Source organism: Chiloscyllium punctatum, chromosome 19 (genome assembly GCF_047496795.1).
Source record: "Chiloscyllium punctatum isolate Juve2018m chromosome 19, sChiPun1.3, whole genome shotgun sequence".
Taxonomy (NCBI): domain Eukaryota; kingdom Metazoa; phylum Chordata; class Chondrichthyes; order Orectolobiformes; family Hemiscylliidae; genus Chiloscyllium; species Chiloscyllium punctatum.
In genome coordinates this window covers 95,516,852-95,543,846 of record NC_092757.1, presented here as the reverse complement: position 1 = coordinate 95,543,846, position 26,995 = coordinate 95,516,852, and the positions used below count along the sequence as shown (strand labels likewise).

General features: G+C 62.8%; 1 protein-coding gene across 1 annotated transcript in view; it reads left to right on the top strand.

Annotated features, from left to right (window-relative positions):
* The window catches only part of LOC140491220 (alpha-2-antiplasmin-like), a 56,131-nt gene that overhangs the window by 693 nt on the left and 28,443 nt on the right, over positions 1–26,995 (top strand). The gene's annotated exons all lie outside the window — the stretch shown is intronic.

The window sequence follows — 26,995 nt, the reverse complement described above, 5'->3', positions numbered from 1 at the left end:
CCCCCCCACCCCCCCCCTCCCCCCCCCACCCCCCCCCCCCCCCCCCCACCCCCCCCCCCCCCACCCCCCCTCCCCCCCCCCCCCCCCCCCCACCCCCCCCCCCCACCCCCCCCCACCCCCCCCCCCCCCCCCCCCCCCCCCCACCCCCCCCCCCCCCCCCCCCCCCCCCCCCCCCCCCCACCCCCCCCCCCCCCCCACCCCCCCCCCCCCCCACCCCCCCCCCCCCCCCCACCCCCCACCCCCCCCCCCCCCCCCCCCCCCCCCCCCCCCTCCCCACCCCCCCCCCCCCCCCCCACCCCCCCCCCTCCCCCCCCCCCCCCCCCCACCCCCCCCCCCCCCCCCCCCCAACCCCCCCACCCCCCCACCCACCCCCCACCCCCCCCCCCCCCCCCCCCAACCCCCCCCCCCCCCCTCCCCCACCCTCCCCCCCCCTCCCCCCCTCCTCCGCTCCTTCCCAAACCTCCTTCCCCACCCTCTCCTTCCCCCATCTCCTTCACCCCCTCCTTCCACCCCCTCTCCTTCCCCACCCTCTCCTTCCCCCCATCTCCTTGTCCCTTTCTTCCCCCTCCTTCCCTAATCTCCTTCCCCTTTTCTTGCCCCCTCTCCTTTTCCCCCGTCTTCTTCCTTCCCCCTTCCTCCCCACTCCTTACCCATCCTTCCCAACACTTCCCCACATTCTCCTTTGCACCAACTCCATCCCCCCTTTCCTTCCCCCCTTCCCCCTCCTCTCCTTCCCCCTAATCTTCTTTCCCCCTCTCCTTCCCCCTCACTCCTTCCCACCCTCTCCTTCCCCATCTCCTTGCCCCCTCTGCTTCCCATCTATCTCCTTCCCCCATTTCTCCTTCCCACCCCTCCTTCCACCCTATCTCCTTCCCCCTTCCTTCCCCCATCTCCTTCACCCCCTCTCCTTCCCACCCTCTCCTTCCCCCATCTGCTTGCCCCTCTTTCCCCCCTCTCATTCCCCCTCTCCTTTCCCCCATCTCCTTCCTTCCCCCTTCCTCCCCCCTCTGATCCACCCTCTCCTTCCCCCCTCTCCTTCCCCCCCTCTCCTTCACTCCCTCTCTTTCCCCCCTCTCCTTCAGGCCCTCTCCTTCACCCCCTCTCCTTAGGCCCCCCTCTCCTTCGCTCCCTCTCCTTCCCCCCTTTCCTGCCCCTAATCTCCTTCCCCCATATGCTTCTCACCATCTCCTTCCCCCCTCCTCCTCTCCTTCCCTCTCCTTCCCTTCCTTCAGCCCCCTCTCCTTCCCCCTCTCTCCTTCTCCCCATCTCCTTCCCCCACTCTCCTTCCACCTCTCCTTCCCCCTCTTGTTACCCCCTTCCTTCCTTCCTTCCCCCCTCTCCTTACCCCCCCGTCTCCTTCCTCCTTCCTTTCCCCCCTCTCCTTCCCCTATCTCCTTCCCGCTTCCTTCCCCGTCTCCTTCCCCACTTTCTCTTTCCCCCTCCTTCCCCCATCTCCTTCCCGCTTTCTTCCCCCCTCCCCATCTCCTTCCCATTCCTTCCCCTCTCTATTTCCCCGTCTCCTTGCCACCCTCTCCTTCACCCTCTCTCCTTCCCCTCTCCTTCACCCTCTCACGTTACCCCCCTCTCCTTCCCCCTCTCCTGCCCCCCTCTCCTACCCCCAATCTCCTTCCCCCTCTCCTCACCATCTCCTTCCCCCCTTCTCCTTCCTCCCCTCTGCTACCCCCATCTCCTTCCCCTTCCTTCCCCCCACTCTCCTTCCACCCGATCTCCTCAACCCCCTCTCCTTACCCCCATGTCCCCCTCCCTTCCACCTCCTTCCCCCTATCTCCTTCCCCCATCCTTCCCCCCTCCCCAACTCCATCCCCATTCCTTCCCCCCTCTACTGTCCCCCATCTCCTTTCCCCCTCTCCTCCCTCCTATGTCCTTCCCCCTTCCTTCCCCCCTCTCCTTACCCCTATCTCCTTCCCACCCTCTCCTTCCCCCTTCCTTCCCACCTTCTCCTTCCCCCTTGTCCTTCCCTCCCCCTCTCGTTCCCCCTATCTCCTTCCCCCTATCTCCTTCCCCCTTCCTTCCCCCTCTCCTTCCTTCCTTTCCCCCTCTCCTTACCCCCATCTCCTTCCCCCTTACTTCCACCCCTCTCTTTCCCCCATCTAGTCCCCCCTATCTCCATCCCACTCTCCTTCCCTCTTCCTTCCCCCCCCTCCTTCCCCCCATCTCCTTCCCCTATCTCCTTCCCCCTCTCCTTCAACACCCTCTCCTTCCTCTTATCCCCTTCCCCTTCCTTCCCGCACCTCTCCTTCACCCCTATTTCCTTCATCCTTCCTTCCCCCCTCTCCTTCGCCCCCTCCTTCCACCCCTCTCCTTCCATTCTATATCCTTCCCGCTTCCTTCCCTCCTCTCCTTCCCCACTATCTCCTTCCCCCTCCTTTCCACCTCCTTCCCCCATCTCCTTCCCGTTCCTTCCCCACCCTTCCCCCATCTCCTTCCTGCCTGTCTCCTTCCCTCCCCCTCTCGTTCCCCCATCTTCTTCCCCCTATCTCCTTCCCCTATCTCCTTCCCGCTTCCTTCCCCCCTCTTCTTCCTTCCTTACCCCCTCTCCTTACCCCTTATCTCCTTCCCCCTTCCTTCCCCCTCTCCTTCCCCCATCTCCTCCCCCTTTCCCGCCTATCTTGTTCCTACTTCCTTCCCCCGTCTCGTTCCCCCTATCTCCTTCCCCATTCCTTCCCCCCTCTCCTTCCCCCTATCTCCTTACACCCCTCTCCTTCCCGCCTATCTCCTTCCACCTTCCTTCCCCCCACGCCTTCCCCCATATCGCCTTCCCCCTTCCTTCCCCACCTCTGCTTCGCCCCTATCTCCTTCCCACTTCCTTCCCCCTCTCCTTCCCCCTTATCTCCTTCCCCCTTCCTTTCCCCCCTCTCCTTCCCCCATCTCCTTCTCCCTTCCTTCTCCCCCTCTCCTTCCCCTATCTCCTTCCCCCTTCCTTCCCCCACCTCTGCTTCGCCCCTATCTCCTTCCCACTTCCTTCCCCCTCTCCTTCCCCCATCTCCTTCCCCCTTCCTTTCCCCGCTCTCCTTCCCCCATCTCCTTCTCCCTTCCTTCTCCCCCTCTCCTTCCCCCATCTCCTTCCCCCCTCTCCTTCCCCCTATCTCCTTCCCCGTTCCTTCCCCCACTCTCCTTCCCCCATCTCCTTCCTCCTTCCTTCAGCCCCTCTACTTCCCCCTTCCTTCTCCCCCTCCTTCCCCCATCTCCTTGTCACCCCCATCTCCTTGCCTTATCTCCTTCCCCCTTCCTTACCCCCCTCTCCTTCCCCATCTCCTTCCTCCTTCCTTTTCCCCCTTCCCCATCTCCTTTTCCCTCACTCCCCCATCCCCTTCCTTCCCACCCCTCTACTTCCCCCTCTTCTTCCCACTTCCTTCCACCCCTCCTTCCCCATCTCCTGCCCCCCTCTCCTTCCCCACCCTCTCCTTCCCCATCTCCTTCCCCTATCTCCTTCCCCCTCTCCTTCAACATCCTCTCGTTCCTCCTATCTCCTTCTACCTTCCTCCCCCCTCCGACCCACCCTCTCCTTCCACCGTCTCCTTCCCCCATCTCCTTCCCCACCCTCTACTACCCCCTACCTCCTTCCCCCTCTCCTTCACCCCCTCTCTTTCCCACCTCTCCTTCACCCCCTCTCCTTCCCCCCTCTCCTTCCCCCCTCCCTTGCCTCCCTCTCCTGCCCCCTAATCTCCTCCCCCCTCTCCTTTCCCTATCTACTTCACCCCTCTCCTTCCCCCCTCTCCATCCCCCTCATCTCCTTTCCTCTTCCTTCCCCCTCTCCTTCCCCTCTATCTCCTTCCCCTTCTTTCCCCCCCACTCTCCTTCCCCCCTTTCCTTACCCCCCTCTCCTTCCCCTTTCAATCAACCCCCTCTCCTTCCCCCATCTCCTTCCGCACCTCTCCTTCCCCTATCTCCTTCCCCCCATTCCACCTTCCATTCCCCCCTTACCCCATCTCCTCCCCCCACCTCTCCTTCCCCCTCTCCTTCCCCCCAACTCTTTCCCCCTTCCTTCACCCCGCTCCTTCCCCTCTATCTCCTTCCCCCTTCCTTGCCCCACTCTCCTTCAACCCGATCTCCTTCTCCCCTTCTCCTTACCCCACGTCTCCTTCTCCCATCTCCTCCCCCCTCTCCTTTCCCCCATATCTCCTTCCGCCCCATCTCTTTCCCCCTCTCCTTGCCCCTCTTCTTCCTCCTTCCTACCCCCCTCTCCTTCCCCCTTCCTTCCCCCTTCCCCATCTCCTTCCCCCATCTCCTTCCCCCTCCTTCCCTCAGTCTGCTTCCCCCCTCCTTTTCCCCCCTCTTTCCCTCCCATTTCCTTTCCCCCATGTCCTTCCCCCATCTCCTTCCCCCATCTCCTTCCTCCCCCTCCTTCCCCCCTCTTCGCCCTCCTCATTCCCCCCTCTCCTTCCCCCTTCCTTCGCCCCACTCTCCTTCCCCTGATCTCCTTGCCCCCCTCTCATTCCCTCCTATCACCTTCCCCCCACTCTCCTTCGCCCCCATCTCCATCCCCTCTCTCCTTCCCCCTTCCTTCCCCCACTCCTTCCCCCCATCTTCTTCACCTTTCCTTCACCCCCCCTCCTTCCCCCAATTCCTTCCCTCCTCTCTCCTTCCCCCTCTCCTTCCCCACTATCTCCTCCCCTCTCCTTCCCGCTTCCTTCCACGCTGTCTCCTTCCCCCCATCTGCTTCTCACCATCTCTTCCCCACCTCCTTCCCCCATCTCCTTCCCCCCTCCTTCCCTCCGCTCCTTCCCCCGATCTCCTTCCCCACCCTCTCCTTCCCCCATCTCCTTCCCCCTTCCTTCTCCCCCCTCGTTTTCCCATCTCCTTCCCCCACTCCTTCCCCACCGTCTCCTTCCCCCGATCTCCTTCCCCTCTATCTCCTTCCCCCCTCTCCTTCCCTCCTCTCCTTCCCCATCTCCTTCCCCCTTTCTTGCCCCCTCTCCATTTCCACCATCTCTTTCCTTCCTCCTTCCTCCCCACTCCTAACCCATCCTTCCCACCACTTCCCCACACACCCCCTTGCCCCAACTCCTTCCCCCCCTTTCCTTCCCCCTTCTCCTCCCTCCTTCCCCCAATCTCCTTCCCCCCCTTCCCCCATCTCCTTCCCCCCATCTCCTTCCCCCTTCTCCTTCCCCCATCTCCTTGCCCCTCTTTCCCCCCTCCCCTTCCCCCCTCTCCTTCACCCCATCTCATTCCGCCTTCCTTCCCCCCTCTCCTTCCCCCATCTCCTTCCTTCCCCCTTCCTCCGCCCTCCGACCCACCCTCTCCTTTCCCCCTCGCATTTCCCACCCTCTCCTTCCCCCCAACTCCTTCGCCCCTCTCCTCCACCCCCTGTCTTTCCCCCATCTCCTTCCCCCCTCTCCTTCCCCCACTCTCCCTTCCCCATCTCCTTCCCCCCCTCCTTCCCCGCGTCTGCTTCCACCCTCTCCTCCCCCTCCTTCTCCCCCTCTTTCCCCTCCCATCACCTTCCCCCATCTCCTTCCTACCTCTCCTTCCCCCTCTCCTTCCCCCCACTCTCCTTCCCCTGATCTCCTTGCCCCCCTCTCATTCCCTCCTATCACCATCCCCCCACTCTCCTTCCTCCCCCCTCCCCCCCCCCCCCCCCCCCCTCCCCCACCCCCCCTCCCCCCCCCCCCCCCTCCCCCCCCCCCTCCCCCCCCCCCCCCCCCCTCCCCCCCCCCTCCCCCCCCTCCTCCCCCCCCTCCCTCCCCCCACTCCCCACCCCCCCTCCCACCCCCCCCTCCACCCCCCCCCTCCCCACCCTCCCTCCCCCCTCCCTCCCACCACCCCCTCCTCCCCCCTCCCCCACTCCCCCCCCCCCTCCCCCCCCCTCCCCCCACCCCCTCCCCACCCCCCCCTCCCCCCTCCTCCCCTCCCCCCACCCTCCTCCCCCCCCCTCCCCCTCCCCCCACTCCCCCCCCTCCCTCCCCCCTCTCCTCCCCCCTCCCTCCCCCCCCTCCCCCCCTCCCCCCCTCCCCCCCTCCTCCCCCCTCCCCTCCCCCCCTCCCCCCCTCCTCCCCCCACCCCTCCCCCCCTCCTCCCCCACCCTCCCCACCCTCCTCCCCCTCTCCTCCCCCCCCTCCTCCCCCCCCACTCCTCCCCCCCCTCACCTCCCCCCCCCTCTCCTCCCCCCCTCCCTCCCCCCCCACCTCCCCCCCCCTCCTCCTCCCCCCTCTCCACCCCCCCCCACCTCCCCCCCTCTCCCCCCCCACCCCCTCCCCCCCCTCTCCTCCCCCCCCTCCCCCTCCCCCCTCACCCCCTCCCCCCCCCCTCCCCCCCTCCCCTCCCCCCACCCTCCCCCCCCCCCTCCCCCCCTCCCCACCCCCCCCCCCCCTCCCCCCCCTCCTTCCCCATCTCGTTCCCATTTCTTTTCCCTATCTCTTTCCTTCCCACTTCCTCCCCACTCCTAACCCATCCTTCCCACCACTTCCCCACACTCTCCTTTGCCCCAATTGCTTCCCCCCCTTTCCTTCCCCCTGTCTTCTCCCCCACGCCTTCCCCCTACTCTCCTTCCCCCCTCCTACCCCCATCTCCTTGCCCCCCTCTCCTTCCCCCTATCTCCTTCCCCCGTATTTCCTTCCCCGTTCCTTCCCCCATCTCCTTCTCCCCTCTCCTTCCCCACCCTCTCCTCCCCCCCTCTCCTAACCCCTCTCCTTCCACCCCTCCTTCCCCCATCTCCTTCCCCCTTCCTTCCCCCTTCCCCATCTCCTTCCCCCCTCCTTCCCCTGTCTGCTTCCCCCCTCTCCTCCCGTCTCCTTCTCCCCCCTTTCCCTCCCATCTCCTTCCCCTAAATCCTTCCCCCCTCCTCCCACCCCTCTCCTTCCATCCTATCTCCTTCCCGCTTCCTTACCCCCTCTCCTTCCCCACTTTCTCCTTCCCCCTCCCTTCCACCTCCTTCCCTCACCTCCTTCCCCCCATCTCCTTCCCCCCCTCTCCTCCCTCCTTCCCCCTTCCTTCCCCCTCTACTTCCCCATATCTCCTTCCTGCTTCCTTCCCCCCTCTCCTTCCCCACTTTCTCCTTCCCCCTCCCTTCCACCTCCTTCCCCTATATCCTTCCCCCCTCTCCTTCCCCCCCTCTTCTTCCTCCTTCCTACCCCCCTCTCTTCTACCCCTCCTTCACCCAAGCTCCTTCCCCCTTCCTTCCCCCTTCCCATCTCCTTCCCCACCCTCTCCTAACCCCCCATCTCCTTCCCCCCTCTCATTCCCCCCTATCCTTCCCCCTCATCTCCTTTCCCCTTCCTTCCCCCCTCTCCTTCCCCTCTATCTCCTTCCCCCTTCCATCCCCCCACTCTCCTTCCCACTCTCTTTCCCCCTCTCCTTCCCCCCATATCCTTACCCCCTCTCCTTCCCCCATCTCCTTCCCCCCCTCCTTCCCCCTTCCATCCCCCCTTCCCCATCTCCTCCCCTCACCTCCCCTTCTCCCTCTCCTTCCCCCATCTTCTTCCCCCTTCCTTCTCCCATCTCCTTCCCCCTTCCTTCCCTCCGCTCCTTCCCAAACCTCCTTCCCCACCCGCTCCTTCCCCCATCAACTTCACCCCCTCCTTCCACCCCCTCTCCTTCCCCACCCTATCCTTCCCCCCATCTCCTTGCCCCTTTCTTCCCCCTCCTTCCCTAATCTCCTTCCCCCTTTCTTGCCCCCTCTCCTTTTCCCCCGTCTTCTTCCTTCCCCCTTCCTCCCCACTCCTTACCCATCCTTCCCAACACTTCCCCACACTCTCCTTTGCACCAACTCCATCCCCCCTTTCCTTCCCCCCTTCCCCCTCTCCTTCCCCCTAATCTTCTTTCCCCCTCTCCTTCCCCCTCACTCCTTCCCACCCTCTCCTTCCCCATCTCCTTGCCCCCTCTGCTTCCCATCTATCTCCTTCCCCCATTTCTCCTTCCCACCCCTCCTTCCACCCTATCTCCTTCCCCCTTCCTTCCCCCATCTCCTTCACCCCCTCTCCTTCCCACCCTCTCCTTCCCCCATCTGCTTGCCCCTCTTTCCCCCCTCTCATTCCCCCTCTCCTTTCCCACATCTCCTTCCTTCCCCCTTCCTCCCCCCTCTGACCCACCCTCTCCTTCCCCCCTCTCCTACCCCCTCTCCTTCCACCCCTCCTTCCCCATCTCCTTCCCCCTTCCTTCCCCCTTCCCCATCTCCTTCCCCCCTCCTTCCCCCCGTCTGCTTCCCCCCTCTCCTCCCCTCTCCTTCTCCCCCCTTCCCTCCCATCTCCTTCCCCCATCTCCTTCCCCCTTCCTTCCCCCCACTCTCCTTCCCCTGATCTCCTTGCCCCCCTCTCATTCCCTCCTATCTCCTTCCATCCTCTCTCCTTCCCCCCTCTCCTTCCCCACTATCTCCTCCCCCCTCCTTCCTGCTTCCTTGCACCCTGTCTCCTTCCCCCCCATCTGCTTCTCACCATCTCCTTCCCCCTCCTCCCTCCATCTCCTTCCACCTTCCTTCCCACCTCTCCTTGCCCCCAGCTCCTTCCCTCCCTCTCCTCCCCCCTTTATTCAGCCCCCTCTCCTTCCCCCCTCTCCTTCTCCCCATCTCCTTCCCCCCACTCTCCTTCCCCCATCTCCTGCCCCCTCTCCTTCCACCCTCCTTTCCCACCTCATTCCTTCCTTCCCCCCTCTCCTTCCCCTCATCTCCTCCCCCCCTTCCGGCCTATCCTCTTCCCCCCTCCTTCCCCCTCTCCTTCCCCCTATCTCCTTCCGCTTCCTTCCCCCGTCTCCTTTCCCACTTTCTCCTTCCCCCTTCCTTCCCCCTCCTTCCCCCATCTCCTTCCCACTTTCTTCCCCTCCTCCACCATCTCCTTCCCCATCCTACCCCTCCTCTATTTCCCCCATCTCCTTTCCCCCCTCTCCTTCACCCCCACCCTCCCTCCCATCTCCTTCCCCATCTCCGTCCCCCCTCTCCTTCCCCTCTCCTTCGCCCTCCTCCTTCCACCCTCTCCTTCCTCATTCCTTCCCCGCTCTCCTTCCTCCTATCTCCTTCGCCCTTCCTTCCCCCCAACTCTCCTTCCCCTGATCTCCTTCGCCCTTCCTACCCCCCACTCTCATTGCCCCACTCTCCTTCCCCACCCTCCCCTTTCCCCCCACCTCCTTTGCCCCTCTCCTTCACCCCCTCTCTTCCCCCCTCTCCTTCGCCCTCTCTGCTTACGCCCCCCTCTCATTCCCCCCTCTCCTGCCCCCCTCTCCTGCCCCCTATCTCCTTCCCCCTCTCCTTCCCAATCTCCTCCGCCCCTCTCCTTCCCCCCTTTCATGCCCCCCATCTCCTTCCCCCATCCTTCACCCCTCTCCTTCCCCTCTATCTCCTTCCTCCTTCCTTGCCCCCACTCTCCTTCTGCACGATCTCCTTCTCCCCCTCTCCCTACCCCACGTCTCTTTTCCCCACCTCCTTTCCCCATCTCCTCCCCATCTCCTTTCCCCCATATCTCAATCCGCCCCATCTCCTTCCCCCCTCTCCTACCCCCTCTCCTTCCACCCCTCCTTCCCCCATCTCCTTCGCCCTTCCCCATCTCCTTCCCCCCTCCTTCCCCCGTCTGCTACCCCCCTCTCCTCCCCTCTCCCTCTCCCCCCTCTTTCCCTCCCATCTCCTTCCCCCATCTCCTTCCCCAATCGCCTTCCCCCATCTCCTTCCTCCGCTCTCCTTCCCCCCTCTTCGCCCTCCTCCTTCCCCCTCTCCTTCCCCCTTACTTCCCCCCACTCTCCTTCCCCTGATCTCCTTGCCCCCCTCACATTTCCTCCTATCACCTTCCCCCACTCTCCTTCGCCCCCATCTCCTTCCCCTATCTCCTTCCATCCTCTCTCCTTCCCCCCTCTCCTTCCCCACTATCTCCTCCCCCCTCTCCTTCCTGCTTCCTTGCACCCTGTCTCCTTCCGCCCATCTGCTTCTCACCATCTCCTTCCCCCTCCTCCCTCCCTCTCCTTCCCCTTCCTTCAGCCCCCTCTCCTTCCACCCTCTCCTTCTCCCCATCTCTTTCCCCCCACTCTCCTTCCCCTCTCCTTCCCCCCTCCTTCCCCCCTCTGCTTCCCCCCTCTCCTTCCCCCTCTCCTTCCCCCCTCCTTTCCCACCTTCTTCCTTCCTTCCCACCTCTCCTTGCCCCCTGTCTCCATCCCCCTTCCGTCCCCCCTCTCCTTCCCCATATCTCCTCCCCCTTCCTGCCTATCCTCTTCCCCCCTCCTTCCCCCTCTCCTTCCCCCCTATCTCCTTCCGCTTCCTTCCCCGTCTCCTTTCCCACTTTCTCCTTCCCCCTTCCTTCCCCCTCCTTCCCCCATCTCCTTCTCACTTTCTTCCCCTCCTGCACCATCTCCTTCCCCATCCTTCCCCCCCCATATTTCCCCCATCTCCTTTCCCCCTTCTCCTTCACCCCCTCTCCTTCCCCCTCTCCTTCACCCCCTCTCCTTCCCCCCCTCCTTCCCCCCTCTCCTGCCCCCTCTCCTAGCCCCTAATCTCCTTCCCCCTCTCCCCCCATCTCCTTCCCCCTTCTCCTCCCCCCTCTGCTTTCCCCCATCTCCTTCCCCCTTCCTTCCCCCACTCTCCTTCCACCCGATCTCCTTTCCCCCTCTCCTTACCCCACGTCTCTTTCCCCCCACCTCATTCCACCAATCTCCTCCCCCCTCCTTTCCCCCATCTCCTTCCGCACCATCTCCTTCCCCCCTCTACTTCCCCCTATCTCCGTCCCCCTTCCTTCCGCCCTTCCCCCTATCTCCTTCCCCCTCTCCTTCCCCCACTCTCCTTCCCCCATCTCCTTCCCCCTCCTTCACCCCCTCTGCTTGCCCCCTCTCCTTCCCCCTCTCCTTCCCCCCCACCTTCCCTCCCATCTCCTTCCCCCATCTCCGTCCCCCCATCTCCGCCCTCCCCACTCCTTCCCCTCTCCTTCGCCCTCCTCCTTCCACCCTCTCCTTCCCCATTCCTTCCCTGCTCTCCTTCCCCCTATCTCCTTCGCTCTTCCTTCCCCCCACTCTCCTTCCCCTGATCTCCTTGCCCCCCTCTCCTTCCCCTATCACAATACCCCCACTCTCCTTCACCACCATCTCCTTCCCCCACTCTCCTTCCCCCCTCTCCTTCCCCCTTCCTTCGCCCCCTCCTTCCGCCCTCCTTCCCCCTTCCTTCCCCCCTCTCCTTCCCCCATCTCCTTCCCTGCCCCTCTTGTTCCCGCCTATCTCCTTCCCCCCTCTCCTTCCCCCATCTCCTTTCCCACTATCTCCTTCCCCCTCTCCTTCCCGCTTCCTTCCACCCCCCTCTCATTCCCCCATCTGCTTCTCCCCCTCTCCTCCCCACTCTCTCCTTCCCACTCTCCTTCCTCCTTCCTTCGCCCTCTCCTTCCCCCATCTCCTTCCCCCCTCTCCTCCCTCCTATGTCCTTCCCCTTTCTTCCCCCTCTCCTTCCCCTATCTCCTTCACACACACTCCTTCCCCCTTTTATCCCACCTTCTCCTTCCCCCTTGTCCTTCCCTCCCCCTCTCGTTCCCCCTATCTCCTTACCACCCCATCTCCTTGCCCTATCTCCTTCCCCTTACTTACCCCCCTCTCCTTCCCCATCTCCTTCCTCCTTCCTTTCCCCCTTCCCCCCATCCCCTTCCCCCTTCCTCCCCCATCCCCTTCCTTCCCACCCCCTCTCCTTCCTCCCATTTCCTTCCCCCTTCCTTCCACCCCTCCTTCCCCCATCTACTTCCCCCTCTCCTTTCCCACCCTCTCCTTCCCCCCATCTCCTTCCCCTATCTCCTTCCCCCCTCTCCTTCAACACCCTCTCCTTCCTCCTATCTCCTTCCCCCTTCCTTCCCCCACCTCTCCTTCACCCCTATTCCTTCATCCTTCCTTCCCACCTCTCCTTCACCCCTATCTCCTTCCCCCTTCCTTCCCCCCTCTCCTTTGCCCCTATCTCCTTCCACTTCCTCCCCCCTCTTCCCCTCTATCTCCTTCCCTCCCTCTATCCCGCCTATCTCCTACCCCCATCTCCTTCCCCCAACTCCTTCCCCCTATCTCCTTCCCCCTTCCTTTCCCCACCTCCTTCCCACCTCTCCTTCCATTTCTCTTCTCTCCCATTTCCTTCCCCCCTCCTTCCCCCTTCCTTTCCCTTCCTTCCCCTCCTTCCCGAATACTTACCCCTCTCCTTCCCCCATCCTTCCCCCCTTCTCATTCCCCCATCTCCTTCCCCATCTCCTTCCCCCTTCCTCCCCCACTCTCCTTCCTTCCTTCCCCCTCTCCTTACCCCCTATCCTCCCCCTTTCCTTCCACCCTCTCCTTCCCCCATCTCCTTCCCCCCTTCCCGCCTATCTCCTTCCCCCCACCTTCCCCCATCACCTTCCCCCTTCTGTCCCCCCCCTTCACTCCTATCTCCTTCCCCCCTCTCCTTCCCACCTATCTCCTTCCCCCTTCCTTCCCCCACTCCTTTACCCCTATCTCTTTCCCCCTTCCTTCCCCCACCTCCTTCCCCCATCTCCTTCCCAATCCTCCCCCCACCTCTCCCCCTCTCCATCCCCAACTCCTTCCCACCTCTCCTTCCCCCATCTCCATTCCCCCTATCTCCTTCCCTCTTCCTTTCCCCCCACTTCCCCCCTCTCTATCCCCCTCTCCTCCCCCCATCTCCTTTCCCCCTCCTTCCGCCTTCCTTCCCCTCCTTCCCCATTCCTTCCCCCCTCTCCTTCCCCAACTCCTTCCCCCACTCTCCTTCCCCCCGTATCCTTCCCCCTTCCTTCCCTCCTCTCCTTCGCCCCCCCTCCTTCACCCCCTCTCCTTCCCCTCTCCTTCCCCCATCTCCTTCCCTCCCCCTCTCGTTCCTCCCTATCTACTTCCCCCATCCCCTTCCCCAATCTCCTTCCCGCTTCCTTTCCCCTCTCCTTCCTTCCATCACCCCCTCTCCTTATCCCCTATCTCCTTCCCCCTTCTTTCCCCAACTCCTTCCCCATCTCCTTCCCCCTTCCTTCACCCATCTCTCCCCCCTCTCCTAAACCCCATCTCCTTCTCACCTCTCCTTCCCACCTCTCCTTCCCCCCATCTCTTTCCTCCCTCCTTCCCCCTTCCTTCCCCTCCTTCCCCATTCCTTCCCCCTCTCCTTCCCCCATCTCCTTCCCCCACTCTCCTTTCCCAATCTCCTTCCCCTTCCTTCCCCCCTCTCCTTCCCCCCATATCCTTCCCCCTTCTCCATCCCCCTTCCTTCCAACCCTCTCCTTCCCCCTCTCCTTCACCCCCTCCTTCCCCCCTCTCCTTCAACACATCTCCTTCCCCCCTCTCCTTCCTTCCTCCCCCTTCTCCTTACCCCCTATCCTTCCCGCTTCCTTCCCCCCTCTCCTTACCCCATCTCCTTCCCCCCCCTTCCCGACTATCTCCTTCCCCCCTTCCCCTCCTCTCCTTCCCCTATCTCCATCCCGCTTCCTTCATCCCCTCTCTTTCCACCTTCATTCCCCCTTCCCCCTAATTCCTTCCCCTTTCTTCCTCCCCCCTACTTCCCCCATCTGCTTCCCCCTTCTTTCCCCACTTCTACTTCCCCCTATCTCTTCCCCCCCAATCCTTCCCGCCTATCGCCTTCCCCCTTCCTTCCCCCCACTCCTTCCCACCTCTCACCTTCCCCCTTCCTAACTCCCCCTCCTTCCCCCATCTCCTTCCTTCCCCCTCTCTTTCCTTCCCCGTTCCTTCCCCCCTCCATCCCCCCTCTCCTTCCCCCATCTCCTGCCTTCCCCCCCTCCTTCACCCCCTTCTTCCTTCTCCCCATCTGCTTCCTTCCCCATCTCCATCCTTCCCTCTTCCTTCCCCATCTCCTTCCCCCATCTCCTTCCTTCTCCTTTCCTTCCACCCTCGCCTTCCCCATCTCCTTCCTTACCCCTTCCTTCCCCCTTCCCCCTCCTCCTTCCCCTCCATTTCCTCCTTCCACCTTCCATCCCCCTTCCTTCCCCCCTCCTTCCCCCAACTCCTTCCCGCCTATCTCCTTGCCCCTTCCTTCCCCCCACTCCTTCCCCCACTCCTTCCCCCTTCCTTCCCCATCTCTTCCCACTCTCCTTCCCCCATCTCTCCCCCTCTCCTTACCGCCATCTCCTTCCCACCTCTCCTTCCCACCTCTCCTTCCCCCCATCTCTTTCCTCCCTCCTGCCCCCTTCCTTCCCCTCCTTCCCCATTCCTTCCCACCTCTCCTTCCCCCATCTCCTTCCGCCACTCTCCTTCCCCCATCTCCTTCCCCCTTCCTTCCCCCCTCTCCTTCCCCCCTCTCCTTCCCCCCATATCCTTCCCCTCTCTCCTTCCCCCATCTCCTTCCATCCCTCTCCTTCCCCCTCTCCTTCACCCCTCTCCTTCCCCCCTCTCCTTCAACACATCTCCTTCCCCCATCTCTTTCCCCCTCCTTCCCCCCTCTCCTTCCTTCCTCCCCCTTCTCCTTACCCCCTATCCTTCCCCCTTCCTTCCCCCCTCTCCTTCCCACATCTCCTTCCCTCCCTTCCCGACTATCTCCTTACCCCCTCCTTCCCCTCCTCTCCTTCCCCCATCTCCATCCCGCTTCCTTCATCCCCTCTCCATCCACCTTCATTCCCCCTTCCCCCTAATTCCTTCCCCCTTTCTTCCTCCCCCACTTCCCCTCATCTGCTTCCCCCTTCTTTCCCCACTTCTACTTCCCCCTATCTCTTTCCCCCCCAATCCTTCCCGCCTATCGCCTTTGCCCTTCCTTCCCCCCACTCCTTCCCACCTCTCACGTTCCCCCTTCCTTACTCACCCTCCTTCCCTCATCTCCTTCCTTCTCCCTCTCCTTCCTTCCCCGTTCCTTCCCCCCTCCATCCCCCCACTCCTTCCCCCATCTCCTGCCTTCCCCCCTCCTTCACCCCCTTCTTCCTTCTCCCCATCTCCTTCCTTCCCCATCTCTTTCCTTCCCCCTTCCTTCCCTAATCTCCTTTCCCACATCTCCTTCCTTCCACCTTCCTTCCCCCCTCTCCTTCCCCCCATCTCCATCCTTCCGTCTTCCTTTCCCCATCTCCTTCCCCCATCTCCTTCTTTCTCCCTTCGTTCCACCCTCTCCTACCCCCATCTCCTTCCTTACCCCTTCCTTCCCCCTTCCATCTCCTCCTTCCCCTCCATTTCCTCCTTCCACCTTCCTTCCCCCTTCCTTCTCCCCATCCTTCCCCCAACTCCTTCCCGCCTATCTCCTTGCCCCTTCCTTCCCCCCACTCCTTCCCCATCTCCTTCCACCTTCCTTCCCCATTCCTTCCGCCTCCTCTCCTTCCCCCATCTCCTTCCTTCCCCCTTCCCCTCCATCTCCACTTTCCACATTCCTTCCCCCTTCCTTCCCACGCTCTCCTTCCCCCCATCTCCTTCCTTCCCCTTCCTCCCCCCTTCCTTCCCCTTCCTTCCCCCAATCTCCTTCCTTCGCCCTTCCTTCCCCCCTCTCTTTCCCCCCTCCTTCCCCCTCTCCTTCCCCCTTCCCCATCTCCTTCCTTTCACATCTCCTTCCTTCCCCCTTCCTTCCTCCCCTCTCCTTCCCCCCTCCTTCCCCCATCTCCTTCCTTCACCCTTCCTTCCCCCTCTCCTCCTCCCTCTCCTTCCCCCCATCTCCTTCCTTCCTCTTTCCTTCTCCCCTCTCTGCCCCCCATCTCTTTCCTCCCCCATTTCTTCCCCCCTCTCCTTCCACCCCTCTCCTTCCTTCCCCATCTCCTTCCTTCTCCTTCCTCCCCCTCTCCTTCCTCCCCATCTCCTTTCTACCCCATCTCCTTCCCTCCATCTCCTTCCCCCATCGCCTGCCTTCCCCCCTCCTTCCTTCCCCCCTCCTTCCACCCCCTTCCTTCCCCCTCTCCTTCCCCTTTCTCCTTCACCCCATCTCCTTCCTTCCCCCCTCCTTCCCCCACTCTCCTTCCCCCACTCTCCTATCCCCCTCTCCTTCCTTCCCCCTTCCTGCCCCCTTCTTCCCCCCTCCTTCCCCCCTCCTTCCCTCCCATCTCCTTCCTTTCCCCCTTTCCTTCCCCGTCCTTCCTTCCCCCTTCCTTCCCCCTCTCCTTCCCCAATCTCCTTCCTTCCCCCTTCCTCCCCCTCTCCTTCCCCCATCTCCTTCCTTCCTCTTTCCTTCCCCGCACTCCGCCCCCAACTCCTTCTTCCCCCCTTTCTTCCCCCCCACTTCCACCCCTCTCCTTCCTTCCCCATCTTTTTCCTTCGCCCTCCTCCCCCTCTCCTTCCTCCCCATCTCCTTCCTACCCCCATCTCCTTCCCTCCATCTCCTTCCACCATCTCCTTCCTTCCCCCCTCCTTCCACCCCCTTCCTTCCCCCTTCCTTTCCCCCCTCCTTCCCCCACTCTCCTTCCCCCTCTGTCCTTCCCCCACTCTCCTTCCTTCCCCCTTCTTTCCCCCTCCTTCCCCCCCTCCTTCCTTCCCCCTTCCTTCCCCCCTCTGCTTCCCCTCTCCGTCACTCCATCTCCTTCCTTCCCCCCTCCTTCCCCCACTCTCCTTCCCCCACACTGCTTCCCCTCTCACCTTCCCCCCCCATCCTTCCTCCCCCTCCTTCCCCCCCTCTCCTTCCCCCATCTCCGTCCTTCCCCCTTCCTTCCCCACTCCTTCCCCCGCTATCCTTCATTTCCCCTTCCTCCCCCCACCTGCCTCCCTCCTTCCTTCCCCCTTCCTTCCCCCATCCTTCCCCCTTCCCCCATCTCCTTCCTTCCCCGGTCTCCTTCCTCCCCCACCTCTCCTTCTCCCCTCCTTCCTGCCCTCCTTCCTTCCTCCACCCTTCTTCCCCCTCTCCTTCCCCCCCTCTCCTTCCTCCCCCATCTCCTTGTTTCTCCCTTCGTTCCACCCTCTCCTTCCCCATCTCCTTCCTTCCCCCTTCCTTCCCCCTTCCCCCTCCTCCTTCCCCTCCATCTCCTCCTTCCACCTTCCTTCCCCCTTCCTTCCGCCCCCTCTCCTTCCCCCATCTCCTTCCTTCCCCCTTCCCCTCCATCTCCTCCTTGCACATTCCTTCCCCCTTCCTTCCCCCTCCTTCCCCCACTCTCCTTCCCCCACTCTGTTTCCCCCCTCTCCTTCCTTCCCCCTCCTACCCCCCACCTGCCCTCCTCCTCCCTTCCCCCTTCCTTCCCCCATCCTTCCCCCCTTCCTCCATCTTCTTCCTTCCCTGGACTCCTTCCACCCCCCCTCTCCTTCCCCACCTCTCCTTCCTTCCCTCCCTCCCTCCTCCTCCCTTCTTCCCCCTCTCCTGCCCCCCTTTTCCTTTCCCCACTCATTCCTTCCCTCCCCTCTCTTTCACCCCCTCTCCTTCCGCCCCTCTCCTACCCCCCTCTCCTTCCTTCCCCCCCACCCTCCTTCCTTCCCCTCTCTCGTTCCTTCCCCCCTCTCCTTCCTTACCCCACTCCTTCCTTCCCCCTCTCCTTCCTTTCCCCATCTCCTTCCTTCCCACTTCCTTCCCCAATCTCCTTCCCCATCTCCTTCCTTCCCCCTCTCCTTCCCCATCTCATTCATTCCCCCTTCCTTCCCCACTCCTTCCCCCCTCTCCTTCCTTCCCCCTCTCTTTCCCCATCTCATTCATTCCCCCTTCCTTCCCCACTCCTTCACCCCTCTCCTTCCTTCCCCCTTCCTTACCCCATCCTACCCCCCTCTCCTTCATTCCCCCTTCCTCCCCCCACCTGCCCCCCTTCATTCCCCCTTCCTTCCCCACATCCTTCCCCCCTCCCCCATCTCTTTCCTTCCTCCGTCTCCTTCCTCCTCCCCTCTCCTTCCCCCCACTCCTTCCTTCCCTCCCTCCTTCCTCGCCCTTTTTCCCCCTCTCCTTCCCCCCTCTTCTTCTTTTCACACCTCCTTCCTTCCCTCCCCTCTCCTTCCCCCCTCTCCTTCCTTCCCCCCCACTCTCCTTCCTTCCCCCCCTCCCTTCCTTCCCTCATCTCCTTCCTTACCCCCCTCCTTCCTTCCCCCTCTCCTTCCTACCCCCATCTCCTTCCTTCCCCCATTTCCTTCCTTCCCCCATCACCTTCCTTCCCCCATCTCCTTCCTTCCCCCTTCCTTCCCACCCCCTTCCCCATCTCCTTTCTTCCCCCTTCCTTCCCCATCTCCTTCCTTCCCCATTCCTTCCCCCTTCCTTCCCCCCCTCTCCTTCCCCCATCTCCTTCCTTCCCCATTCCTTCCCCCTTCCCCCTCCTCCTTCCCCATCTCCTTCCTTCCACCTTTCTTCCCCCTTCCTTCCGCCCCCTCTCCTTCCCCATTCTCCTTCCTTCCCCCTTCCCCTCCATCTCCTCCTTCCACCTTCCTTCCCCCTTCCTTCCCCCCTCCTTCCCCCCATCGACTTCCTTCCCCCTTCCTCCCCCCTTCCTTCCCCTTCCTTCCCCCAATCTCCTTCCTTACCCCTTCCTTCCCCCTTCCTTCCCCCCTCTCCTTCCCCATCTCCTTTCTTCCCCTTCCTTCCCCCTCTCCTTCCTTCCCCCTTCCTTCCCCCTTCCTTCCCCCCTCTCCTTCCCCCATCTCCTTCCTTGCCCCTTCCTTCCCCTTCCCCCTCCTCCTTCCCCCATCTCCTTCCTTCCACCTTCCTTCCCCCTTCCCCTCCATCTCCTCCTTCCACCTTTCTTCCCCCTTCCTTCCGCCCCTTCTCCTTCCCCATTCTCCTTCCTTCCCCCTTCCCCTCCATCTCCTCCTTCCACCTTCGTTCCCCCTTCCTTCCCCCCTCCTTCCCCCCATCTCCTTCCTTCCCCCTTCCTCCCCCCCTTCCTTCCCCTCTCCTTCCCCCTCTCCTTTCCCCCTTCCCCATCTCCTTCCTTTCACATCTCCTTCCTTCCCCCTTCCTTCCTCCCCTCTCCTTCCCCCCTCTTCCCCCATCTCCGTCCTTCCCCCTTCCTTCCCCCTCTCCTCCCCCTCTCCTTCCCACATCTCCGCCCCCCATCTCCTTCCTCCCTCCTTCCTTCCCCCGTCCTTCCTTCCCCCTTCTTTCCCCCTCCTTCCCCCTCTCCTTCCTTCCCTCTTCCTTCCCCCTTCCTTCCCCCTCTCCTTCCCCCTCTCCTTCCCCCCTCTTCTTCACTCCATCTCCTTCCTTCCCCCCTCCTTCCCCCACTCTCCTTCCCCCACTCTGCTTCCCCTCTCCTTCCCCCTCTCCTTCCTTCCCCCCTCCTTCCCCCCTCCTTCCCCCTCCTTCCCTCCCATCTCCTTCCTCCCCCCTTTCCTTCCCCCGTCCTTTCTCCCCCCTCCTTCCCCCCTCCTTCCCGCATCTCCTTCCTTACCCCTTCCTTCCCCCCTCCTTCCCCCACTCTCCTTCCCCCACTCTGCTTCCCCTCTCCTTCCCCCCTCTCCTTCCTCCCCCCTCCTTCCCCCCTCCTCCACCCCCCCTTCCCTCCCATCTCCTCCCTCCCCCTTTACTTCCCCCCACTTTCCTTCCCCCGTCCTTCCTCCCCCCTCCTTCCCCCCTCTCCTTCCTGCATCTCCTTCCTTCCCCCTTCCTTCCCCCTTCCTTCACCCCTCTCCTTCCTTCCCCCTTCCTTCCCCCATCCTACCGCCCTCTCCTTCATTCCCCCTTCCTCCCCACCACCTGCCCCCCTCCTTCCTTCCCCCTTCCTTCCCCCATTCTTCCCCCCTCCCACATCTCCTTCCTTCCCTCCCTCCTTCCTCCTCCCTTCTTCCCCCTCTCCTGCCCCCTCTCCTTCCTTTCCCCCCTCCTTCCTTCCACCCCTCACCTTCCCCCCTCCTTCCTTCCTCCCCACTCTCCTTCCTTCCCCCCTCTCCTTTCTGCCCCCCTCTCCTTCCTTACGCCGCTCCTTCCTTCCCCCTCTCCTTCCTTCCCCCATCTCCTTCCTTCCGCCATGCCTTCCTTCCCCCCTCCCTTCCCCATCTCCTTCCTTCCCCCTCTCCTTCCTTCCCCCTTCCTTCCCCCCTCCTTCCCCCCTCTCCTTCCCCCTCTACTTCCCCCCTCCTTTCTTCCCCCCACCCTCCTTCCTCCCCATTCTTCCCCCTCTCCTTCACCCATCTTCTTCTTTTCACCCCTCCTTCCTTCCCTCCCCTCTCCTTCACCCCCTCTCCTTCCTTCCCTCCCCCTCTCCTTCCTTCCCCCCTCCCTTCCTTCCCCCCTCTCCTTCCTTACACCCCTCCTTCCTTCCCCCTCTTCTTCCTTCCCCTATCTCCTTCCTTCACCCAATTTCCTTCCTTCCCCATCTCCTCCCTTCCCCCATCTCCTTCCTTCCCCCTCCCTTCCCTCCTCCTTCCCCCATCTCCTTCCTTCCCCTTCCTTCCCCCCTCCTTCTCCCTCTCCTTCCCCCCTCTCTTCCCCCCTCTCCTTCCTTCCCCCCACTCTCCTTCCTTCCCCCTCTCCTTTCCCCCCCTCCTACCTTCCCCACCTTTCTTCCCCCTTCCTTCCCCACTCCATCCTTCCCCCTTCCTTTCCTCCCCTCGCCTTCCCCCATCTCCTTCCTTCTCCCCTTCTCTCCTTCCCCCCTCCCCTTCTCCCCATCTCCTTCATTCTGCCCCCTCTCCTTCCCCCCTCTCCTTCACCACCATCTCCTTCCTTCCCCCTTCACCCCTCCTTCCCCCATCTCCTTTTCTTTCACATCTCCTTCCTCCCCTCTCCTTCCACCCTCCTTCCCCATCTCCTTCCTTCCTCTTTCCTTCCCCCCCCTCTGCCCCCCAGCTCCTTCCTCTCCATTTCTTCCCCCCTCTCCTTCCACCCTCTCCTTCCTTCCCCATCTCCTTCCTTCCCCCTCCTCCCCCCTCTCCTTCCTCCCCATCTCCTTCCTACCCCCATCTCCTTCCCTCCATCTCCATCCCCCATCTCCTTCCTTCCACCCCCTTCCTACCCCCTTCCTTCCCCCCTCTCCTTCCCCTCTCTCCTTCACCCCAGCTCCTTCCTTCCCCCCTCCTTCCCCCACTCTACTTCCCCCACTCTCCTACAACCCCTCCTTCCTTCCCCCTTCCTGCCCCCTTCTTCCCCCCTCCTTCCCTCCCATCTCCTTCCTTCGCCCCTTTCCTTCCCCCGTCCTTCCTTCCCCCTTCCTTCCCCCCTCTCCTTCCCCCATCTCCTTCCTTCCCCCTTCCTTCCCCCCTTCCTTCCCCTTCCTTCCCCCCTCCTTCCCCCAAACTCCTTCCTTCACCCTTCCTTCCCCCCCTCTCTTTCCCCTTCTCCTTCCCCCTCTCCGTCCCCCCTCCCCCATCTCCTTCCTTTCACATCTACTTCCTTCCCCCTTCCTTCCTCCCCTCTCCTTCCCCCCTCCTTCCCCCATCTCCTTCCTTCCCCCTTCCTTCCCCCTCTCCTCCCCCTCTCCTTCCTTCCCCCTTCCTTCCCCCTCTCCTTCCCCCATCTCCTTCCTTCCCCCTTCCTTCCCCCCTTCCTCCCCTCTCCTTCCCCCTCTCCTTCCCCATCTCCTTCCTTCCCCTTCCTTCCCAACCTTCCTCCCCTCTCCTTCCCCCTCTCCTTCCCCCATCTCCTTCCTTCCCCCTTCCTTCCCCCCTTCTACCCCTCTCCTTCCCCCTCTCCTTCCCCCAATCTCCTTCGTTCGCCCTTCCTTCCCCCTCTCTTTCCCCCTCTACTTCCCCCTCTCCTTCCCCCTTCCCCATCTGTTTCCTTTCACATCTCCTTCCTTCCCCCTTCCTTCCTCCCCTCTCATTCCCCCCTCCTTCCCCATCTCCTTCCTTCACTCTTCCTTCCCCCTCTCCTCCCCCTCTCCTTCCCCATCTCCTTCCTTCCTCTTTCCTTCCCCCCTCTCCGTCCCCATCTCCTTCCTCCCCCCTTTCTTCCCCCTCTTCTTCCACCCCTCTCCTTCCTTCCCAATCTCCTTCCTTCCCCCTCCTCCACCCTCTCCTTCCTCCCCATCTCCTTCCTACCCCCCATCTCCTTCCCTCCATCTCCTTCCCCCATCTCCTTCCTTCCCCCTTTCCTTCTCCCGTCCTTCCTTCCCCCTTCTTTCCCCCTCCTTCCCCCTCTCCTTCCTTCCCCCTTCCTTCTCCCTTCCTTCCCACCTCTCCTTCCCCCCTATCCCTCGCCCCCTCTCCTTCCTTACCCCCCTCCTTCCCCCCTCCTTCCCTCCCATCTCCTTCCTTCCCCTTTCCTTCCCCCGTCCTTCCTCCCCCCTCCTTCCCCCCTCTCCTTCCTGCAGCTCCTTCCTTCCCCCCTCCTTCACCCCCTCTCCTTCCTTCCCCCTTACTTCCCCCATCCTACCCCCCTCCTCCCTTCCCCCTTCCTTCCCCCATCCTTCACCCCTTCCCGCATCTCCTTCCTTCCCTGGACTCCTTCCTACGCCCCTCTCCTTCCCCCCTCTGCTTCCTTCCCTCCCTCCTTCCCCCTCCCTTATTCCCCCTCTCCTGCCCCCCTCTCCTTCCTTTCCCCACTCCTCTTCCCTTCCCTCTCCTTCTGCCCCTCTCCTACCCCCCTGTCCTTCCTTTCCCCCCACTCTCCTTCCTTCCCCCTCTCCTTCCTTCCCCCCTCTCCTTCCTTACCCCGCTCCTTCCTTCCTCCTCTCCTTCCTTCCCCCCATCTCCTTTCTTCCCCCTTCCTTCCCCAATCTCCTTCCCCATCTCCTTCCTTCCCCCTTCCTTCCCCCCTCCTTCCCCCCTCTCCTTCCTTCCCCCTTCTTTCCCCCATCCTACCACCCTCTCCTTCATTCCCCCTTCCTCCCCCCACCTGCCCCCTCCTTCCTTCCCCACATCCATCCCCCCATCTCTTTCCTTCCCCCGTCTCCTTCCTCCTCCCCTCTCCTTCCCCCCGTCTCCTTCCTTCCCTCCCTCCTTCCTCCCCCTTCTTCCCCCTCACCTTCCCCCCTCTTCTTCTTTTCACCCCTCCTTCCTTCCCTCCCCTCTCCTTCACCCCCTTTCCTTCCAACCCTCTCCTTCCCCATTCTCCTTCCTTTCCCCCCACTCTCCTTCCTTACCCCCTCTCCCTTCCTTACCCCCTCTCCTTCCTTACCCCTTCCTTCCTTCCCCCTTTCCTTCCTTCCCCCATCTCCTTCCTTCCCCCATTTCCCTCCTTCCCCCATCTCCTTCCTTCCCCCATCTCCTTCCTTCCCCCTTCCTTCCCCCTTCCCCCTCCTCCTTCCCCATCTCCTTCCTCCCCCCTCCTTCCCCCTTCCCCTCCATCTCCTCCTTCCACCTTCCTTCCCCCTTCCTTCCCCTCTCCTTCCCCCATCTCCTTCCTTCCCCCTTCCCCTCCATCTCCTCCTTCCACCTTCCTTCCCCCTTCCTTCCCCCCTCCTTCCCCCATCTCCTTCCTTCCCCCTTCCTCCCCCTTCCTTCCCCTTCCTTCCCCCCTCTCCTTCCCCCAATCTCCTTCCTTCCCCCTTCCTTCCACCCCTCTTTCCTCCTCTCCTTCCCCCTCTCCTTCCCCCTCTCCTTCCCCCCTTCCCCATCTCCTTCCTTTCACATCTCCTTCCTTCCCCCTTCCTTCCGCTTCTCCTCCCCCTCTCATTTCCTTCCTCTTTCCTTCCCCCCTCTGCGCCCCCATCTCCTTCCTCCCCCCTTTCTTCCCCCCTCTTCTTCCACCCCTCTCCTTCCTTCCCCATCTCCTTCCTTCCCCCTCCTCCCCTCTCCTTCCTCCCCATCTCCTTCCTACCCTCCATCTCCTTCCCTCCATCTCCTTCCCCCATCTCCTTCCTTCCCCCGTCCTTCCACCCCCTTCAGCCCCCTTCCTTCCCCCCCTCCTTCCCCCCTCTTCATCACCCCATCTCGTTCCTTCCCCCCTCCTTCCCCCACTCTCCTTCCCCCTCTCCGTCCCCCAATCTCCTTCCTTCCCCCTTCCTTCCCCCCTCTCTTTCCCCCTCTTCTTCCCACTCTCCTTCCCCCCTTCCCCACCTCCTTCCTTTCACATCACCTTCCTTCCCCCTTCCTTCCTCCCCTCTCCTTCCCCCATCTCCGTCCTTTCCCCTCCTTCCTCCCCCCCCGTTCTTCCTTCCCCCATCCTTCCTTCCCCCCCTCCTACACCCCATCTCCTTCCTGGCTCCCTTACACCCCCCCTCTCCTTCCTTCTCCCCCTCTCTCCTTCCCCCCTCCCCTTCTCCCCATCTCCTTCATTCTGCCCCCTCTCCTTCCCCCCTCTCCTTCACCACCATCTCCTTCCTTCCCCCTTCACCCCTCCTTCCCCCATCACCTTCCTTCCCCCATCTCTTTCCTCCCCCTTCCTTTCCCCTTGCTTCCACCCTCTCATTTCCCCATCTCTTCTTCCCCCTCTCATTCCTCCCTCTCTCCTTCCCCCTTCCTTCCTCCCCTCTCCTTCACCTCCTCTCGTTCCCCCTTCCTTCCCCCCTCCATCCCCCCTCTCCTTCCCCGATCTCCTGCGTTCCCCCCTCCTTCACCCCCTTCTTCCTTCTCCCCATCTCCTTCCTTTCCCCATCTCCTTCCTTCCCCCTTCCTTACCCCCTCTCCTTCCCCATCTCCTTCCTTCCACCTTCCTTCCCCCTTCCCCTTCCTCCTTCCCCCATCTCCTTCCTTCCACCTTCCTTCCCCCTTCTTCCGCCCCCTCTCCTTCCCCCCATCTCCTTTCTTCCCCCTTCCCCTCCATCTCCTCCTTCCACCATCCTTCCCCCTTCCTTCCCCCTCTCCTTCCCCCATTTTCTTCCTTCCCCCTTCCTTCCCCCCTTCCTTCCCCTTCCTTCCCCCCTCTCCTTCCCCAACCTCCTTCCTTCCAACTTCCTTCCCCCCTCTCTTTCCCCCTCTCCTCCCCCTCTCCTTCCCCTCTTCCCCCATCTCCTTCCTTTCACATCTCCTTCCTTCCCCCTTCCTTCCTCCCCTCTCCTTCCACCCCTCCTTCCCCATCTCCTTCCTTCACCCTTCCTTCCCCCTCTCCTCCCCCTCTCCTTCCCCCGATCTCCTTCCTTCCTCTTTCCTTCACCCCTCTCGGCCCCCCATCTCCTTCCTCCCCATTTCTTCCCCCCTCTCCTTCCCCCATCTCCTTCCTTCCCCCCTTCCTCCCCTCTCCTTCCCCCTCTCCTTCCCCCATCTCCTTCCTCCCCCTTTCTTCCCCCCTCTCCTTCCACCCGTCTCCATTCCTTCCCCACCTCCTTCCTTCCCCCTCCTCCCACTCTCCTTCCCCATGTCCTTCCTTCCACCCTCCTTGCACCCCCTTCCTTCCCCCTTCCTTCCCCCCTCTCCTTCCCCCCTCTCCTTCACCCCATCTCCTTCCTTCCCCCGTCCTTCCCCCACTCTCCTTCCCCCACTCCCCTACCCCCACTCTCCTACCCCCAACTCCTTCCTTCCCCCTTCCTGCCCCCTTCTTCCCCCCTCCTTCCCACCCTCCTTCCCTCCCATCTCCTTCCTTCCCCCTTTCCTTCCCCGTCCTTCCTTCCCCCCTCTCCTTCACTCCATCTCCTTCCTTCCCCCCTCCTTCCCCCACTCTCCTTCCCCCATTCTGCTTCCCCCTCTCCTTCCCCCCTCTCCTTCCTTCCCCCTTCCTTCCCCACTCCTTCCCCCGCTCTCCTTCATTCCCCCTTCCTCCCCCCACCTGCCTCCCTCCTTCCTTCCCCCTTCCTTCCCCCATCCTTCCCCCTTCCCCCATCTCCTTCCTTCCCCGGTCTCCTTCTTCCCCTTCTCTCCTTCCCCCCTCCTTCCTTCCCTCCCTCCTTCCTCCACCCTTCTTCCCCCTCTCCTTCCCCCCCTCTCCATTCCTCCCCATCTCCTTCCTTCTCCCTTCCTTCCACCCTCTCCTTCCCCCATCTCCTTCCTTCCCCCTTCCTTCCCCCTTCCCCCTCCTCCTTCCCCTCCATCTCCTCCTTCCACCTTCCTTCCCCCTTCCATCCGCCCCCTCTCCTTCCCCCATCTCCTTCCTTCCCCCTTCCACTCCATCTCCTCCTTCCACATTCCTTCCCCCTTCCTTCCCCCCCTCTCCTTCCCCCATCTCTTTCCTTCCCCCTTCCGGCCCCCCTTCCTTCCCCTTCCTTCCCCCCTCTCCTTCCCCCAATCTCCTTCGTTCGCCCTTCCTTCCCCCTCTCTTTCCCCCTCTACTTCCCCCTCTCCTTCCCCCTTCCCCATCTGTTTCCTTTCACATCTCCTTCCTTCCCCCTTCCTTCCTCCCCTCTCGTTCCCCCCTCCTTCCCCATCTCCTTCCTTCCTCTTTCCTTCCCCCCTCTCCGTCCCCATCTCCTTCCTCCCCCCTTTCTTCCCCCTCTTCTTCCACCCCTCTCCTTCCTTCCCCATCTCCTTCCTTCCCCCTCCTCCACCCTCTCCTTCCTCCCCATCTCCTTCCTACCCCCCATCTCCTTCCCTCCATCTCCTTCCCCCATCTCCTTCCTTCCCCCTTTCCTTCTCCCGTCCTTCCTTCCCCCTTCTTTCCCCCTCCTTCCCCCTCTCCTTCCTTCCCCCTTCCTTCTCCCTTCCTTCCCACCTCTCCTTCCCCCCTCTCCCTCGCCCCCTCTCCTTCCTTACCCCCCTCCTTCCCTCCCATCTCCTTCCTTCCCCTTTCCTTCCCCCGTCCTTCCTCCCCCCTCCTTCCCCCCTCTCCTTCCTGCAGCTCCTTCCTTCCCCCCTCCTTCACCCCCTCTCCTTCCTTCCCCCTTACTTCCCCCATCCTACCCCCCTCCTCCCTTCCCCCTTCCTTCCCCCATCCTTCACCCCTTCCCGCATCTCCTTCCTTCCCTGGACTCCTTCCTACCCCCCTCTCCTTCCCCCCTCTGCTTCCTTCCCTCCCTCCTTCCCCCTCCCTTATTCCCCCTCTCCTGCCCCCCTCTCCTTCCTTTCCCCACTCCTTCCTTCCCTCCCCTCTCCTTCTGCCCCTCTCCTACCCCCCTGTCCTGCCTTTCCCCCCACTCTCCTTCCTTACCCCTCTCCTTCCTTCCCCCCTCTCCTTCCTTACCCCGCTCCTTCCTTCCTCCTCTCCTTCCTTCCCCCATCTCCTTCCTTCCCCCATTTCCCTCCTTCCCCCATCTCCTTCCTTCCCCCATCTCCTTCCTTCCCCCTTCCTTCCCCCTTCCCCCTCCTCCTTCCCCCATCTCCTTCCTCCCCCCTCCTTCCCCCTTCCCCTCCATCTCCTCCTTCCACCTTCCTTCCCCCTTCCTTCCGCCCCCTCTCCTTCCCCCATCTCCTTCCTTCCCCCTTCCCCTCCATCTCCTCCTTCCACCTTCCTTCCCCCTTCCTTCCCCCCTCCTTCCCCCATCTCCTTCCTTCCCCCTTCCTCCCC